The sequence below is a fragment of the Pogona vitticeps genome, chromosome 1 (genome assembly GCF_051106095.1).
Source record: "Pogona vitticeps strain Pit_001003342236 chromosome 1, PviZW2.1, whole genome shotgun sequence".
NCBI lineage: Eukaryota > Metazoa > Chordata > Lepidosauria > Squamata > Agamidae > Pogona > Pogona vitticeps.
Genome location: NC_135783.1, coordinates 48,260,416 through 48,279,611, shown reverse-complemented (window position 1 = coordinate 48,279,611; position 19,196 = coordinate 48,260,416). Strand labels below are relative to the sequence as shown.

Genomic DNA, 19,196 nt, shown 5'->3' with positions numbered 1-19,196 from the left:
GCAAGAATACACAGAGGAATTATATCAGAAAGATTTGGATATCCCGTACAACCCAGACAATGTAGTTGCTGACCTTGAGCCAGACATCCTGGAGAGCGAAGTCAAGTGGGCCTTAGAAAGCCTGGCTAACAACAAGGCCAGTGGAGGTGATGGCATTCCAGTTGAACTATTTAAAATCTTGAAAGATGATGCTGTTAATGTGCTACATTCAATATGCCAGCAAGTTTGGAAAACTCAACAGTGGCCAGAGGATTGGAAAAGATCAGTCTACATCCCAATCCCAAAGAAAGGCAGTGCCAAAGAATGCTCCAACTACCGTACAATTGCACTCATTTCACACGCTAGCAAGGTTATGCTCAAAATCCTGCAAGGTAGGCTTCAGCAGTATGTGGACCGAGAACTCCCAGAAGTACAAGCTGGATTCCGAAGAGGCAGAGGAACTCGAGACCAAATTGCTAACTTGCGCTGGATTATGGAGAAAGCCAGAGAGTTCCAGAAAAATATCTACTTCTGCTTCATTGACTATGCGAAAGCCTTTGACTGTGTGGACCACAGCAAACTATGGCAAGTTCTTAAAGAAATGGGAGTGCCTGACCACCTTATCCATCTCCTGAGAAACCTATATGTGGGACAGGAAGCAACAGTTAGAACTGGTCATGGAACAACTGAGTGGTTCAAAATTGGGAAAGGAGTACGGCAAGGCTGTATATTGTCCCCCAGCTTATTTAACTTATATGCAGAATACATCATGCGGAAGGCTGGACTGGAAGAAACCGAAGCTGGAATTAAGATTGCCGGAAGAAATATCAACAACCTCTGATATGCAGATGATACCACTCTGATGGCAGAAAGTGAGGAGAAATTAAAGAACCTTGTAATGAGAGTGAAAGAGGAGAGTGCAAAAAACGGTCTGAAACTCAACATCAAAAAAACTAAGATCATGGCCACTGGTCCCATCACCTCCTGGGAAATAGAAGGGGAAGATATGGAGGCAGTGTCAAATTTTATCTTCCTGGGCTCCATGATCACTGCAGATGGAGACAGCAGCCCTGAAATTAAAAGACGCCTTCTTCTTGGGAGGAAAGCGATGACAAATCTTGACAGCATCTTGAAAAGCAGAGACATCACCTTGCCAACAAAAGTCCGAATAGTCAAAGCTATGGTTTTTCCTGTCGTGATGTATGGAAGTGAGAGCTGGACCATAAAGAAAGCAGACCGCCGAAGAATTGATGCCTTTGAATTGTGGTGCTGGAGGAGGCTCTTGAGAATCCCCTGGACTGCAAGGAGAACAAACCTATCAGTTCTAAAGGAAATCAACCCTGAGTGCTCACTGGAAGGACAGATCCTGAAGCTGAGGCTCCAGTACTTTGGCCATCTCATGAGAAGAAAAGAGTCCTTGGAAAAAACCTTGATGTTAGGAAGGTGTGATGGCAAGAGGAGAAGGGGACGACCGAGGATGAGATGGCTGGACAGTGTCTGCGAAGCAACCAACATGAACCTGACACAACTCCGGGAGGTAGTAGAAGACAGGAGGGCCTGGCGTGCTCTGGTCCATGGGGTGACGAAGAGTCGGACACGACTAAACGACTAAACACACACACAGGGCTTATATTACAAGCATCCTGAAAAATCGTACTAGGGCTTATTTTCAGGTTAGATCTTATTTTCAGGGAAACAGGGTACTTAAACTACTGAACTATCCATCCGGTTTAATAATGTATCCAGGAAAAGGCTTTGTCTTTTGGTTCTCTTTCCAAATAAAACTTGAGACTTGTTTAACTTTGAAGCAGGGGTGTGATTAGGTTTGTTGTCTACCATGTGCGACCCCTGTGTTGGCGCGGGAAGAAGAGTCGGAGGCTGTTCCTTATTCTTAACATGACTTGATTTATTACTGAACAAACTCAACTCAACGGGTTCAAAAGGGTCCATCAAACTTAATTCAGGCAAAAGACGGTAACTTCGCACTCTAACGTCCGGGGTCTTGATATCAAGACCAGTCCAAACCGCTCCCTATCGGTCATGGGCCTCAGTGGGGTGCTCCTCAGGGCACATACTGTCCCACAGCATGGGTGTCTCGCCCAGCCCCCCTCACGCTGAGGCTGGAGTAAAGAGGGACTGGGACAGATCACCCTCCCCCCCCCACGCTGGTTGTGAGGGCACACCACTACTGTCCATTCTAGTGGCTCCAGGTCTTCTCCTCTTGCATGCAAGTCCTTTGGATCAGGCAGTAAACCTCCTCCAACCTGGAGGTTCGGAAATTCTTTCATGAGCGTGGCAAATCCTTCTTGTCCAGCACTCCACTCCGTCTGCACTGCCTGTTCCCTCTTATCTGGTTGCTCGCCCGTTACGATTCTAAAACTCAGCACGCCCCTTTCCTCTTTTATATCCTCCTCTCACACAATCAAATCCAGCTCCTCCCCTTCTCATCAGCCAAACATACTTCAAGCAACCCCTTCCCTTCCTCTTTCTCCTGCTTTATTTCTACTAGTATGCCTTCCACACATCCATGACTTTCCTCTGTTCTTTGCTCCGTGGAGGATGGCACACTGGCTGTCTCTCCTTCACAAGGTGTAACGTTTATTGGGGAGTTTAACAGGTGACCAGTGTCCACGAAATTGTCCCATAATTGTTCTCCTGTCGACAACGGGTCTGCCAGGGGTTTCCATCCTTTGGTTAGAAGTGGGATTCCTTCTGCTGTGTTCCATGGACCTGGACAGTTTGTCATCAGACCTGATTTCACCATCTGTCTGGTCTCTCCCTCCAGTAGGGGTATGGTGTTGTCATCTCCGACTTCACTCCACCCAGCATGTCCAGTCAGTATGGGGGTCGCCCAGGGTCCTCCCTGTATTCTCTCCTCCTCATCTCGCTCACTCTCCATTCTGATCTTTCCCTTCTCTCTTTCTACTGTCTCCTTTCCCTCTCTTAACTTCCTCCGCCACACTCTGGCTTCAGCTTCTCCCCAATAAGAGGGTCTTGGGGAGACCTCTCTCCTCCTTCTATAATCTGTCTCTTCCTTCAGAACTCTTAGCCTTTTCCAAGCTCCGGTCCATGGATACTCCATCCAGACCCATTCCCAACCTGTAGGCAACTGTCCTTCCTTCCTTTTTATCTCCGCTGTCCTCACCTCTATCTCCACCCTTTTTCTCTGTTCTGTTTCCGCCAATTTCCCTCCCAATTCCCTTGACTGTTAAAACTCGCATCTCTTCTTCCAATTCCCGAGTGTTCTTCATCACTCTGTCCTCTTAGGAAGTGTAGTGGGTAGAGTCTGTATCTCTCTTTCAACAGTGTGAGGGAGGGATGACACTCTGTCGAGAGAGCTGCTACTCTTGCCCCCTGTCTCACAGTCCTGTCAAGTCAATTCTGAACGATGGTGATCCTTTTGAAAGGTTTTCTGGGTAGGGAGTACTCAACATAGTTGAGTACTTGAGTGGCTTATCATTCCCTTCTGGAGGTGCCCTGGGACTGTGCAGTTTGTCCAAGGCTACACAGGCTGACTCTTCTGGGATGCACAACCTCTGGCCACTTACCTAATTCTCTGAGCTATTTACTGTTCAGCAAAGTGACGAGGTCACCTCAGGTGCCAGGTGCCGTGAGATGGCAGCAAAGCATTAGAGAAGAGAACTGTTTGCTAACCAGTCTGTCTTGTGCTCCCAAAGCTGACCTGTTACTTTCAGGTGTTGTGAAGGACACTGTGCCATAAACAGTGTTGAGAGAACATTCACTCCCCAATCCTGTTGATTTTTCTACATGGATTGAGAAGGGAGTAATATCTCTGTTCTTTGCTTCAGGCAACAAAATGCTTGGGGTAGAAATATTTTAAATAAATAAAAATAAATAATAAATAGGTCTCTGTGCCCCATAGGTAGAAATGTGGTCCATTCCCCCCTGCCAATGGCAGCTGCTACACATGGAGGCTGCTAAAAGTGAAAGTAGCATATAGTTTGGCTGATAGTTTAAATTTTGGTTAAGAAATAATGTCTCAGTAGTATTTCTACAACATAAAGTTGGCAAGTGTTCAGACATAATCTGTAGGAACCCTCCCTTATCCCCCTTCAGGGTGAGTTTACAGGAGCTGAAGCCAAGTGGTGGGTGAGAAAAGATTATCCCAGACTTCAATTTTAGATGATGAGGAAGTAAATCATAATTTTTCTCAGAAAACTTGTCTGTTGCCTTAGTATTTCACGCAGCTAAGGCATGGTGCAGATGTCTGACACACACATGGGCCCACATATTTTTAATCCTGTGAACATGCTTTCAGAGTTTGGAGAAATTAAACAGCTTGAGTGGAAGAATTCTGGAAATATAAAAAAACAGACACTTTGGGGAAACTCTGGCCCAATTGGGTTAAAACAGACATTTCAGTGACCATGTCATTAGAAATGAAATTACCTTACAAGGTTAGATGTATGTATTCTAGGGTCAGCTTTCTAAACTGTCAAAACTGCAAATTAGCTTGTTTTTGTTTAGTGATGGATCATCACAACAAAAGTCTGGGATTTACCTGCAATTTATTTATTTGGTCACAGTAGTTCTAAACAAATGAATGTTCTGAGAAAATTTGTTTTAATCCTCTTCTAATAGTGAAGCTGGTGACTTATCCAATTCTGTCTCCAGAGTCAGTGGGAATGGCTGATGGTCAGATTCTAAAAGATGGAAGAATTAGTGCAGGGAAATCGCCCCAGAGGGAGACCATAGCTGCAATACAAGGATATCTGCAAGCAGGATCTGAAGGCCCTAGGAATGGACCTCAACAGGTGGGAAACCTTGACATCCGAGTATTGTGCCTGGAGGTAGGCAGTGCATCATGGTCTCTTCCAATTTGAAGAGACCCTTGTCCAGCAGGCCTAGGCAAAGAGGCTGTCATGAAAGCAGCAAAATCAGGGAGCTGGACAGGGGACAGATTGTATTTGTCTTGAGTGTGGAAGGGATTGTCACTCTCAAATTGGCCTTCTCAGCCACACTAGACGCTGTTCAAAGTCCTCCATACAGAGCACGTTGCCATAGTCTCTCGAGACTGAAGGATGCCTAATCATCTAATTCTGCCTCCATAGTCACATTATATGGGTGTTTAATGGAATGTGTATGCATCATGCAATTTGTGCACGTGCTGTGGAGAACTGTGGTAAACTGTTATACAACTAACACCAATTGCTCTTCAATATGTGGAGCTACTATAATTGTCCATCCTGTGTGAAGCTAAATGTTGGTCATGTTTCCCTGTTCATGACAAAGCTCTGCATACATATACCTAATATCTCTGGGGAGCCTGCTTCCTCTTCCACATATCTGCAACCTCAGCCACACATCAGACAGATTTGATGTAGCTTTTCTGGATGGTCATGACATTTACCAAAAGTTCCAGCAGGAACTGCACTTAAAGCTTCCAGGCCTAGCCTAATAATTACCATTTTTATCCAGCTAAAGTAGCAGCCATTCAAACAATGACTTGATAAGCAGGTAGCATATTGCTCTGTAGGTCTGTGATCTGAAGAGTCTCTGTAGCAGAGGATGGAAAAATAATCTCTGTGGACTAAAAATCCAGAATCCCCTACTCAGCAAGTAGCTGTGCTGGTGCATAGATTCTGGGAGGGGTGGTCAAATAAAGTAATGTTTCTGCTTTGTTGTACAATGGTGCCTCGCTAGACAGTTACCCCGCATGACAGTGTTTTCGCTAGACATTGACATTTTGCAATCGCTATAGCGATTCACAAAACAGTGATTCCTGTGGGGGAATTTCACTGGACAATGTTTGGTCCCTGCTTCACAAACCGATTTTTGCTAGACGACGATTTTGACAGCTTCCTCCATGCTTGCAAAACGGGTGTTTTTGGGACCTAAGCTTCGCAAGACAGCGATTTAAACAGCTGATCGGCAGTTCGCAAAGCGGCTTTCCTATGGCCGATCTTCGCTAGACAACAACGATTCTTCCCCATTAGAATGCATTAAACAGGTTTCAATGCATTCCAGTGGGCAAATGCTTTTCGCTAGACAATGATTTGGCTAAACAGCAATTTCAGTGGAACGGATTATCATCGTCTAGCGAGGCATCACTGTAATTTTAAATCGCAATGTACCAAGTTGATCCCGATATATAACAATCCTGTCAAGCGTTTTAGATGAAGAGTACTCAGAAGTGGTTTGCCAATCCTATCTTCTGGAGATAGACTGAAACAAGGTAGCTTTGCCCAAAATCACACAAGCTGGCCTTCCTCCTATAAGGCATACTGGGGCATCAGACTTTCAATTCCTGGCTTGTAGCCAGCTGCTCTATATGCATGCAAAAATGAATCTTCCGCCATGTTCTATGTCTTCACACTATCAAAGAATGTCCTGAAGCTGGATTTTGCTGTGCTTGGGTTGTGACATCACAATAAAGCATCTCCAATGTCCTGCTTACCTAGTAGCTCTTTGGATCAAGACACATGTTGATGTTCCATACAGGGCAAATGATCACACATTGTCTCAGATATTTCAGAGTCCTGATGAATCCCACTGACAGTGGCAACAAAAAGATTTTTTTTAAATGCACATAAACAATGTGTCTGTATGAATCCAATGCTGGGCACAGAGAAGTAGGGGGCAGCTTTCTCAGAACTTGGGAAAGTAATTTTGAACCACAGCTCCCAGCATCCTCACTGGCAAAGCTGGATGGGAGGATTCTGGAATCTGCAGTCCAAACAAGCCATGTTTCCTAGTTCTAAGCCTTCTTCATCTCCATACCCTTTGGAAGCTTCATGTAGCTGTCTGCTGGGCAATGCTGAAGTATTGGACTGGATAAGTCTTTGGTCCGATTTGATCCTGCAAGGTTTTTCTTATGCTCCTGTGTCATAGGCACATTTTGCACACAGTCCTACCAGTAGTGGACACACTACTACAGTATTTTGTACACTTTAGTTGTAGAGGAACAGTGGCCAGACAAAAATATAAGAATTGTAAGAATTCACTCTTAAAGAATTCTGTTAAAAGATTTTGTTTCCAGCTTTGGTCTGATCTGAATTAGGAACACATTATTTTAATGAACCATGCCTGAAAAATGTTTATATGCTATATACAGTTGAAAACAGTTACTACACATTTTCTTCCATATTTGGTTCTATAAGTTAGATCACAATAGCCACAGTTGAAGCAGAGATGTATACATAGTCAAGCATAAGCCATGTTTCCATTGCATTAGCTCAGAAGATGATCTGATAACAAATAGTGGTCCACTGGACTTCTTTCACACCAAAAGAAGGCACCTTCCTTGGCTTAAATATGGCCATGATAAGTTGGATACCATATGTTCAGTGCATCTTCTGCAAATCTCCAGGTAAAACTGTACACTATGTCAAATGTGTAATGTATGCTGAATATAATAATAATTATTTTTCTCCCACAGGTGCATGCCAGGTCCCCCATGTATAGGAAGACCATACATTGTCATATTACTTAAATTTGCTGTTTCTCCATCACAACTAAAGGGAGAGACCCTCAATTGGCACCAATGTAATTCCCCTCCCTTTTTTAATCCGGGGGGGGGGATTTGAGTTTTTAAAAGTGGATGGTAAAGGTTAAAGGTTCCCCTTGACAATTTTTGTCCAGTCGTGTCCGACTCTAGGGGGCGGCGCTCATCCCGCTCTTCAAGCCATAGAGCCAGCGTTTGTCCGAAGACAATCTTTCCGTGGTCACATGGCCAGTGTGATTTAGACACGGAACGCTGTTTACCTTCCCACCAAGGTGGTGCCTATTTATCTACTCGCATTTGCATGCTTTCGAACCGCTAGGTTGGCGGGAAAAAGTGGATGGGAGAATGCTAAACATCCCTTCCCTGTGCATGGTGAATCTGATTAGGACTGAACTACCAAAATGTTTATAGAACATACAACTTGTCTCACATCACTCACAGTTGAACTCTCTGTGACTAGGGCTCTGTGGCCAGACATTAAATGTAACTTTAAGCCAGTATCCTAACTAGCACAGAATGAAGCTGGAAATGTCATTACTGACTTCATTTGAGTGCATCATAGTTCTCCAGGATGGCTTACATTTGATTCACAACTCTGATATAATCATCTTATGTTGTGTTTGGCACAAATGGACAAAGTCAAGATAGAGCAGGCAGTAAAGAGACAGGGAACACAATGAACTTGAAAATTCTGAGGACTTTAATCTTTGTAGCTGCATCCACTTTCCACACAAACTGCATAAGCAGTCCTCACGTAAATGGTCATGAGCTGAAGAAATTGTTTATATTTTCCAGACTATTACTCAGCATTCGTTTTAATATTGCCACAGATGCACCAGATATAAAGATAGTCATGCCTCCTCTTTCTTCTTTTTTTTGGAGAACAATTCCCCATTAGAAGGCTAGAAGGATAGTCTTCCTTTTGAAGGTGTCCTCCCGTTTGCAAGGTTGTCCAATTCTGATTTAAAGATTTAAAAAACCATGAGGATTTAAAAGTAAAGAACTCTAAGGTGAAGAACCAGGGACTCTGAAGTTGCCCATTTACTATGAGCTTCCAGACAGCTGACTCAGCAGTTGCACTGGTCACCTGGTCATGTTCTTTCCTATTCAAGTGAGGCACACTACGACTTTATTTAAATTCTTTCTAATTTTCCATGCACTACCATATGCAATTTTATGCAAACAAGTCTCCTCTCTTGTCCTCTTTTTTGGTGATGGGTAGTCTCCTTTTTTCGTGATATATAAATGTCTGCCCTACTATATACCATGAACTGCTCCATATGGTATCTATGAGAGCCTGACATTGCACCCACACACCTACCGGTAATTCTTAGGCACCAGAGAGTTATCTTGTGCAATACCCATCCAGGTCTCAGTCACTCAAAGCTACTCTGATCCGATTTCATCATGTAGGTACTTCCTGTCCCCACATGTAACAAATAAGAACACTTTCCTGTGCCATCTGTTTTTTAAAGGGTTATTATTGCTGCTTTTAATGTTTCCATTTTCATCCTTGTTTTCTATTATATGTGTTGTAACCCTCCCAGAGTAGTGCTGTGACAAATGGAATCAATGAATGAATGAATGAATGAATGAATGAATGAATGAATGAATAATTTCTGTCTCCTCTGGTTTTCTGCTCATGGTCATGACACAACTGGTTTTCCCCATGAAGCCAGGGGATACCCCTATCATTACCTTTGTTTTGGCAGCTTCATGCCCTAGGCACAATGTGCCCCCCCCAGCACTTTTGGGATTCATTTTTGGGGGCTCAGATAGATCCTTTGTACCCTCCAAGGCTGTGTGCTAGGGCAGTTTTCCTATGTTCGTACGGAGCCCTCCACATTTGTAAACATTTAAAATATATATATTTGCCCACTAGAGGATGTAAGGTTTCCCCTCTTTAAAAACTCCCCATTTCTGAAGGAAAAATGTTTTATTGGGAGTAGTAATGGGTGTGATCCCCCAAGATCAAGGGGTCGGCAGTCCCAAGTTGTCTGCAGGTCGGCTCCTCAGATCTAGCACATTAGGAAGGCACCTGTGGGCCGGGATGATTCTGGGATGTGTACTTCAAAAACTGCCTTTTCTAGGCTCTCATAATTCTCTTTGCTGTTGATGGAAGAATTCCTTCCCATACAGCAATTTTTGCTTTCAGGGGCCCGGCCTATACAAATTCCAGGCTCCTCAGCTCTCTGGACAGATATAGAGAGGAACAGAAAATACCAATAAGTCACCCAGCATTGTCTAAAAGACTCAGAAATCAGGCGAACTGGAGGAGTCTATCAAATAGGCCAGAGCATTTGAGACTCAGACTATTAGAAGGACTGTAAGTGAATGCAGCCAAAAAAGTAACTTATTACCATACTTGTCTTTTCTCATTATTTATTTTACTACTTGTTACATATGTTGCTTCTAATGCTTTTCTTGGGGGGGAAACTTTAATGAAGAGAGAAATGACCTAAAATTGTGAATAAATAAAATCCCATAATGCCCTTTCCAAATATTTTTGCCTCACTCAAAGTAACATGCAGCACAGGAAAAGTTATAGTTTTACTAGTCATTGGCTGAAATCCAATGGTAACAGCTAGAGTAAAGCCATTTGAATAAATGGAACTCATGTGGGAACTGATTTATCAAATTCCCACTGGTTCAATGGGTCTACTCTAGTTGCAACTTATTACTGGATTTCAGCCACTGTGTTTTTTGTCAGAAAGAAACCTGCATTACCCCAAAAGTAACCAACTACTGGCAATGTTCTTGGAACATGTTAGTTCCTGCTTTAATTGAATGAGGACAGCTTTCTATTTAATAGGCTATCAGAGGCTGTTTCCTTTGTTTGAAAACACCCTCTGTTTGTAAGCCAGTCCAGTCAAAATCTGATTTATACATAAAAAAGGATAAAAAGCCAAAGCTTTGAAAGCTCTTACAGGAGCTTTCAACAATTACTGCCAGTAGATTCAGCAGGCACACAAGTCACCTAGTAAAAGCCTTTCCTGCTATGGTGAGACATCTTGTATTTCTATTTAAATGATACTAAATGTTTTTAAATTAACATTTTGCCTGTCATTGAAGATATACACATTATATGCTGGTCAGGTTATATTTTGTTGATACATTTTGGTTGGGGGAAATGTGTAAACATCCTCTTTAGGCAGAATGCTACTCAGTCCTTTCACAGGTGTTCGAGGTGTCATGCCTTCATACATCCAACACATTTACCACATGGGGAAATACTCTGATATTCCTCCTTAATGTCTCCTTCTAGCATCTAATGCTCAGGTGCACTACAAAGTTTTGTTCAATTAAGTTTATACCCTATCTTACGTATGTTGCTGTAAAATTGGGGTTTGGACAGAAGAGGGTTGATGGTATCTGAAATACTTCTGGAGAGTACTTTAGGGGTACTGGAACCCTGTTTCCCCAAAAATAAGACTGGGTCTTATATTAATATTTGCTTGAAAAAATGCATTAGGGCTTATTTTCAGGGGATGTTTTTTTCATGTACAACAATCTACATTTATTCAAATACAGTCATGTTATTTTCTGGTTGCTGCACAATGGTGGAGGGTGGGATTTCACTTAAGTAGGGCTTATTTTTGGGGTAGGGCTTATATTACAAGCATCCTGAAAAATCCTACTATGGCTTATTTTCAGGGAAACATGGTACTTATCTCTTTAATTAGGAAAGTATGAGTAAATAGCCTGCAATGTCCAGAAAATAGCAACAGACTGTTCTGGAAGGTAGGAGTCATTTTAGAGAAAGGGCATGTCTTCCTATTTCTTCATCCTACTATCCTCAGGAAAGAGATGAAATAATACAGCTATTTGTAGGTAAATAACAGCCTCACTAAACCATATGTTGATTCTGTATCTAGAAGCAATGCATACGTAATAGGCAAAATGTCTGTTTATTCTAACATGAACTTATCTCAATCTGCATTTGGCAAATTAGCTTGTTTTTGTTTTGTAGTTGGTTAATTAGGAGATAGCACAGCTTTGTCTAACTGTTATTTCAGTCATGCAGCATTGAAAAAATGGGGTGTTTAAAGAGATGACATGTGTGATCTGAATGGGAGAGACTGAAACTTGAAGGACTGAGTTGGGGTTCTGTTAAAACATTAGAGTGCTAGCTGTTCCTCTTGGAAGCATTAAGTTTGGGCTATCTGCTGGGAGTTTTTAAGCTGTGTTTCTGCCTGCAATTAGCCTGCACATCTGTGTGCTGCAAGGTCAGAAGACCAGCAGTCATAAGATTGAATCCACGCAACGCAGTGAGCTCCCGTCACTTGTCCCAGCTCCTGCCAATCTAGCAGTTCGAAAGCATGCAAAGATGCAAGTAGATAAATAAGTACCACTTCGGTGGGAAGGTAACAGCATTCCGTGTCTAGTAGCACTGGCCACGTGACCATGGAAACTGTCTTCGGACAAATGCTCGCTGTACGGCTTGGGGATGAGCACCGCACCCTAGAGTCGGACACGACTGGACTAAATGTCAAGGGGGACCTTTACTTTTACTTGTCAATAAAGGTTAATATCAGTGAGCCCCTAGGGAACTCATTCCAAAGTCTACCATATGTGGGTAAGTGCCACATGCTGGAGTCTTACTGGTGGTAGTCAGGTAAGAAATAGGGGAAAGCTTTTCTCTCATGTAATATTAGAACCCACTGAAGACATAGTGATGGCTGCTAACTTAGACAGCTCCAGAAAGGGTAGAGATAAACTCATGGAGGATGGGGCTATCAATGGCTACTAATAGTGGATATATACTCCTTCAGGTCCAGAGGCAGTGTGTCTCTGTATATCAGTACCTGGGGAACATATGAGAGGGTGTTATTGTGCTCATGTGCTCTTGTGGATTTTCCATAGGAGAACTGATTGGCCACTTTGGGCATCAAAAGATCAGGGCTATAACAAGGGTAAAACAGCTGGACTGTTGTCCTATGTGGCTGAAATTTAGAGGATGCTGAAATCTAGAAGTGCATTTTCTGGTTCATATTATGAAAATGAATGGCAACACTGCCTGGCCTTGTCCGCTACTCATTTTCTGAAAGCCAAAATATTTTAATTCTTCTAGAGGAACCACCAAAATTCTCCTCCTCCTTTTCTTGGTAGGGGCTCATTCCCATTACTCAGGGATGAGTGGTGAGGGGTGGGAGAAAATTGTGCTGCTTGCTGTACAAGCAGACAAATTTGTTAGCTATCGCTCTGCAAAAGGTGGATTAGAGAGGCCTCTGGTCTGAGACAAAGTAAGTTTTTGTCGCTTAAGTGGGATGAATGCAACAATACCATGCTTAGGGTAGTCCGTTTACCTGTCAGTTTTTGAAAAATTTTGTTTGTGTGTTTCAAACAAATGAACATGACAGGTGAAAGAATTTATCAGTTAGCTGTGGATTATGTAGCCCTTTGGTTTGTTATATTTTTATGTGTGCCTTGGGCAGACAGCCACATTATTTCTCAAAGTGAAAATGACACAAACTTGATCGTCCCTTTGTTGTTGCATCTGCCCAGAACGGTGAGGTGGATCTGAGTCACAAGCTGTCTGGACACGTACAGGAAAAATGCCCTAGCTCTGAGTCGATGCAAAGCTGCTTGTCTACATGCTCTTTGGCCACATAGTCTGGACTTTACAGTTCTAAGCAGTGAATTCTCAGCAATGGTTTCCTTCACTGTTGGTAAAGTACTTTGCAAGCTCACCCAGCCTGTGTTGCAAGGCAAGAAAACATATGTAAGGGACCTGTGGTCTAGGCACTATAAAATGGGGAGGGGGGGAGGTGAGGGAAAAGTAATTGCAAATAGGTGAAGAAAAACCTAAGAGATATTTTGTTTCATATAATGGATGTTTAAAAGCTGATTTTTGCTCTTTATTCCTTGTGACGGTTCTCAATACAGCCTAAGCAGCAAGAATTATAAATGTGGGTAATTTAAGATGATCCTATAGAATGCTTGTAATTTCATTTGAAAACACTGGCCAAAATCAAGTATAGAGGGGGAATTACACAGCAGTCTCTCCCTCCATCCAAGTGTATTTTATGTTATTGAGTGCTTGACAGGCTGCCTGCCTGGTTTTGAAACCAGCACATTACTGGTAGCATATTTTTCTATGGTCTCTGGATTAAGCAATAAAGATACTGTCTGATAGCATGAAAGAGAGCATGTTTACATGTAATCACTCTTATGCAACTGCATAAGTGAACTGGATTCTGCCCTTTATTTATATTTTTCGAAAAAGCAGCGCATAAACCATTCTTTCTTTGTTCCATCATCCTCACAGTTGTAAGAGCATTCTCAGGTGCAATCTGAAACCATCATGGTGCCTTGGCAGAAAGATTAATCCAATGTCTGCAGCTTCTCCCACATTTCAAGAGTCAGACCAGGCAGACTCCACCACCTCTGAACTGCAGCACCCATTTTGGTGTTGGTATATTGCAAGATCTAACCTTATGCCCACTGTGGGTTAATATACTTAAAGACCTCACCTGTCCCTTATAATTAATTAGGCTCTATAAAGCCTTGTCTCTCTCCCTCACACATACCTCTCCTTTGATGGTGCAGACTGACAGAGCAAGGCAGAGACCCTGTGTGCTTGCTTGAGTTTGTGGGCATTGCCTGAGCTGCTGCCGCCTTTTTCCCATTACTGTTTGGTATGTTTTGTAATATAGTTTTAGTATTGCTTGTTTTCTTAGGACATCCTGTTTACCCTTTTCCTAAGAGAACCAGATAAAGATTATTATTTATATTTTGTCTCAGTGTCTCAAAGCCTTTTTCCCCAACATTCGGAACATGTTTAAACATGGCAACCTGGCCCCCACATCTAGACATGGATTTTGAAATTTTGATGCATTTTCTGCACCATCCTCAGGTCTGTAATCCCCAGCCGGATGAAGACTCCTGTGGAGAAGAAAGCTAACTTCTTTTGTGAAAGTTTAGTGGTTTAATAAAGGTGTCACCCTTCGTTTTTGTCAGATTGTGTACAAGCACCACACAGCTTGCCCCCCTTTCCATTCCATTCCCCTTTTCTCCCCTTTTCTTTTTGTTAAACAGTCTCTTTTGCTTCAACATGTGAGCCTCCTCATTAGCACCTGCTTTTCCCTGGACATCTTGAAAACTGACATTTTTTTTAAATGTTTGAGTTGGCTTACAAATGTCATTATTATCCTAATATGGTTGGCACAGTATTATTCAGTCTTTTACTTAAGTTGTAAAGTTAGCTGTTGTGAAAACAAAAGCAAGGAATAGTATTTGTTTATTTCGGATTAATTCATATTAATTTGGAATAAATGTATATTGTTCCCTACCTTTACTTTCATGTGATTAATTGCATAGAATCGCGGCTCTGCAATTTAGGTCTGTTTTCAACAAAACAATTCAACAGCTTTCATACATGCTGGTGCAGTCTAGTCCTATGTGTTTCCTCAGAAGGGAAGGAGGAGGTCTGTAGAGCTTACTCCTGTATAAGAGTGCTCAGGAATATAGTGTTGCAGTGCAGCCCTATGCATGTCCACTGAGACATGAGTCCCTTCTGAGGTCAACTGGATGAAGGTAAGAGCGTACTGCAGCCTGAGCATCCAAAAACCAGCTTGGGAGAGGCTGAGTAAATAACCAGAGTTAGTCTTCAGGCACCTCCAAGAACTACAAGACAGGGGAAGCATATTTGCTTATGATGGTACTGCAGTCCATGTTTGATTTGGACCATTTATATAATATAATGGGTAAAGGATACGAAGGATAAAATGTGTGTGTGTTAATATAAGTAACTCTGGAAGGAAGTGCAACAACAATTGTCATTTATTAAACTTGAAGGCATCCCGTTCTGGAGCTGGAGGTACATGTTTTCTTGGATAATGGGCACACCATAGCTTCACGGAAAAGACCATGAAATGGGGGTACAAATGCCTTATATCTCCTGTCCTCCATGTTTCTTCATAGAATCATCCTCTGAGTCTGTTCCCTTTGCACTCCCTAAAATTTGAAACAATTCCTGGTTTATAGGTGGCTGCCCCTCCACTCCAAACTAATTTTAAATGGTTACTGATTCTCAGACATTTTTGAACTCCTGGGGGCTTTTCTTGTTCTTTCTACCAGCATCACATTGATTGGCTTCCCTCACATCATAGAATAGTCTGAGGCGACCATGTTGTGATATGAAGAGTAGTTGCCACAAAACGTTGTCTTCTATATATGGCTTTGCCATTTAGCCACACTCAGTCAGTCTTCGTCTGTTAAAAGATAGTTTGGTAACAACTTCAGTGGAGAAACTCAGGGGGAAATCCCTGTTTCATGTCAGTCAGTGAAAATTTGTTTAGTATCCATTCTGTTCTGTTCCTCTGAAACAGAATAAAGCTAACACAGCTTGAAGCATTCCCCTTATCTAATGCGTTCCAGATGTAGAGTCACATGCTAGAGTTTCATACATATGTTTCTGAAGGATTCCCTCAGGATAAACCTATGCATGTATAAATGATATCCTCTGTCTAAGAACTATTGCCATCATGAACTTCATCCATTATACTTAGGCAGGTGATATTCTGAGGGAGGTCTGTCTGACTACCTTTCCCTGGGCTAAATTGTTTATTTGTTTAGAGTAGATTACAATTTATCCCCAAATTTCTATCCTACAATTTCCTGTCATAATCAAGACATTTAAAGAACCTAACAAAGTACATTAAGAAAATCAAAGTAAAACAATACAGGAAAACAACACACAGTGTTTAGACAATATGAAAGCAAAATCAAAACAGCTGGCATTAAAACTGTGATGTAAGTGTTTCCATCTCAAACTATTAGCAGCCTACTGAAAAAAGTTTCTCTTCAGACAGTAGAAGATGGCATTAATGAACTCTAGCCATTGCTATGATAAAGGCAGTAGACATAATTGATGTAAGACAGAGGTGGAAAAGATTACTTTCTGAATCATGACTCCGATACTGTCTATGGTGATATACTGGTGTTGTTGTAAGGCCCTGAATTAACTTTTTCCTGTCTCTGACATAGAAAGAAATGGTTCTAAGAACAGCTTCACAGAAGGACATTTTATTTCAGTCACTGAAGTTTGCTACCAAATAAATGAGACTGAGGTAAAAGGATGTAAGCAAGACTGTCATTTATATATTGCCAAAAAGGATAAGAAGCACAAATCCAAAAGAGAGAGGAAAAAAACAAGCTGTTTTGTATGAAATAATGCATATTCAGAAATGTTTACTATGAATAAAATAGAAAATACAGTACATCTCACCTTAGCAAGGAAGACTATGATCAGGTGACTTCTGTGCCTGCTCTTCTAGAGCCTGTCTTGATAGGGAACTTCAGAGTCTTGATCCCCCTTCTTCTGTGCAGAAGGCAGCAGTGATAAGCTGCTTATGAGCATTTTATGCCTTGAAAACCCTATCATGAGACAATTCAAAATGAAACATATAGCACTAGAAGATGAGACTGCCAGGTTGGAAAGCACCCAGACAGCTACCAGGGAAAAGCAAATGAGAAGTGCAAATAGCCTTGCTGCTAAGGAGGCAACTAGATTAAAGCAAAAGGACATTTAGTTACCAGTGTACACAGAAGCAAAAGGAAAGTCTGATGCTGCATGATTTATATGATTGGAACATATAATGTAAGACACATGGATTAAGATAAACTCAAAACCATAAAGCAAGAAATAGTACATTTAAATATTGCAACACTTGGTGTGAGTGAACTAAAGTAGACCACAATAAGATGTTTTCAAATAGATAATTATAAGATGTTTCACTGTAATTATAAGATTATAAGATGTCACTGTGGGGAGTGAAAGAATCCTGTCTCTGCAACTCCACTCATCAGTGGGACCGGTCACCCTCATTAGTGCATATGCATCAACACTGTCATCCACAACAGAAGTGAAAAACAAATTCTACAACAATCTGGCAGCTACTATCAAAAAAGTCCCTGAGAGGGAGCCACTGTTCATTCTCGGAGACTTTAATGCTAGAGTTGTTGCTGATCACAATTCTTGGCCCACTTGTCTAGGCCGTTTTGGCATTGGGAAGATGAACGAAAATGGCCAACGCTTGCTGGAGTTTTGCTGTTATTATGATTTTTGTCTCAGCAACACATTCCTTAATACGAAGCTTCTACACAGAGTTTCCTGGATACATCCAAGATCCAAACATTGGCATCAGCTTGATTTGATCCTCACTAGATGTTCTAGCCTTCCTAGTATTACGATCACACACAGTTACCAGAGTGCTGATTGCGATACTGATCACTCCCTGGTGTGTAGTAGAGTAAAACTGCAAACAAAGAGATTGTATCACACGAAAAAGGAAGGAAGACCACGTATTGACATCAGCAAGACTCGTGATCAAAGAAAAGTGGAGGAATTTGCCCAAGCGCTTGAGGAAACCCAGGCCCGGCTGATGCAAATGCACCTGAACGATGGGAACACTTCAAGAACACTGTGTATAACACCGCCTTGTCCACATTTGGCAAGAAGACCAAAAGGACGGCTGACTGGTTGGAAGCCCATGCAGAGGAGTTGATGCCAGCTATCAAGGATAAGAGAAGAGCTCTAGTAGCATACAAAGCCTGTCCTAGTGAGTACAACTTGCAAGCTCTTCAAGCTGCCCGTAGCCAAGTCCAACAGGCTGCCAGGATATTTTTCAGCAATTATTGGCTTCAGCTCTGCTCTCAGATACAGATAGCAGCAGACACAAGTAACATCAAAGGAGTGTATGATGGTATCAAGCAGGCTTTAGGTCCAATACAGAAGAAATCTGCTCCCTTGAAGTCTGCTACAGGCGTGATCATCCAAGACCGAGCACAGCAGATGGACCGCTGGGTGCAGCACTACCCTGAGCTATATTCCAGAGAGAATGTAGTAACCAAAGAAGCATTAAATAACATTGAGTGCTTGCCTGTTTTGGAAGAGTTGGACAGCAAACCAACTTTTGGAAGAGTTGGACAGCAAACCAGTGGAATTAAAAGCAGCCTTGGATTCCCTCGCCTCCAGCAAGGCACCTGGAAAGGATAACATCCCTGCTGAAGTGCTGTAAAGAGATCATCACCACCGAACTGTATGAAGTCTTTTATCTCTGCTGGAGGGAAGGTGGAGTACCACAGGACATGAAGGATGCAAACATTGTCACATTGTATAAGAACAAAGGAGACAGGGGCAACTGCAATAACTATCATAGCATCTCTCTTCTCAGCGTTGTAGGGAAGCTGTTGCCCATGTTGTACTGAAAACTCCAGGTGCTTGCAGACAGAGTCTATCCAGAATCACAGTGTGGATTTCTAGCTAATAGATCCACCACTGACATGGTATTCTCCCTCAGACAGTTGCAGGAGAAATGTAGGGAACAATAACAGCCACTCTTTGTGGCCTTCATAAATCTCACAAAGGCCTTTGATTTGGTTAGCAGGGACAGCCTTTTTAAAATACTTCCCAAGATTGGATGTCCACCTCGACTCCTTAAGATCATCAGGTCCTTTCATGAGGGAGTGAAGGATGCTGTAGTTTTTGATGGCTCAACATCAGATACCTTTGACATCCGAAGTGGAGTGAAACAGGGCTGTGTCCTCGTGCCAACCCTTTTTGGGATCTTTTTTGCTGTCATGCTGAAACACGCCTTTGGAACTGCAACAGAAGGTGTCTATTTCTGGACTAGATCAGATGGAAAGCTCTTTAATCTCTCTAGATTGAGAGCAAAGACCAAAGTCCAGCTGAAATGCATGCAGGAATTCCTGTTCGCCGATGATGCAGCCATTGTTTCCCACTCTGCTG

At 42.3% G+C, this 19,196-nt stretch overlaps 1 long non-coding RNA gene across 1 annotated transcript; it reads right to left on the bottom strand.

The window, feature by feature from the left end:
* Positions 1-8,116: 8,116 nt before the first annotated feature.
* Positions 8,117-16,824, bottom strand: LOC144585849 (uncharacterized). Its single transcript, XR_013540434.1, has 2 exons — positions 16,674-16,824; positions 8,117-8,402 (listed from the first exon to the last, which is right to left on the bottom strand). It is a non-coding gene; the product is annotated as an uncharacterized LOC144585849 (long non-coding RNA).
* Positions 16,825-19,196: the final 2,372 nt, after the last annotated feature.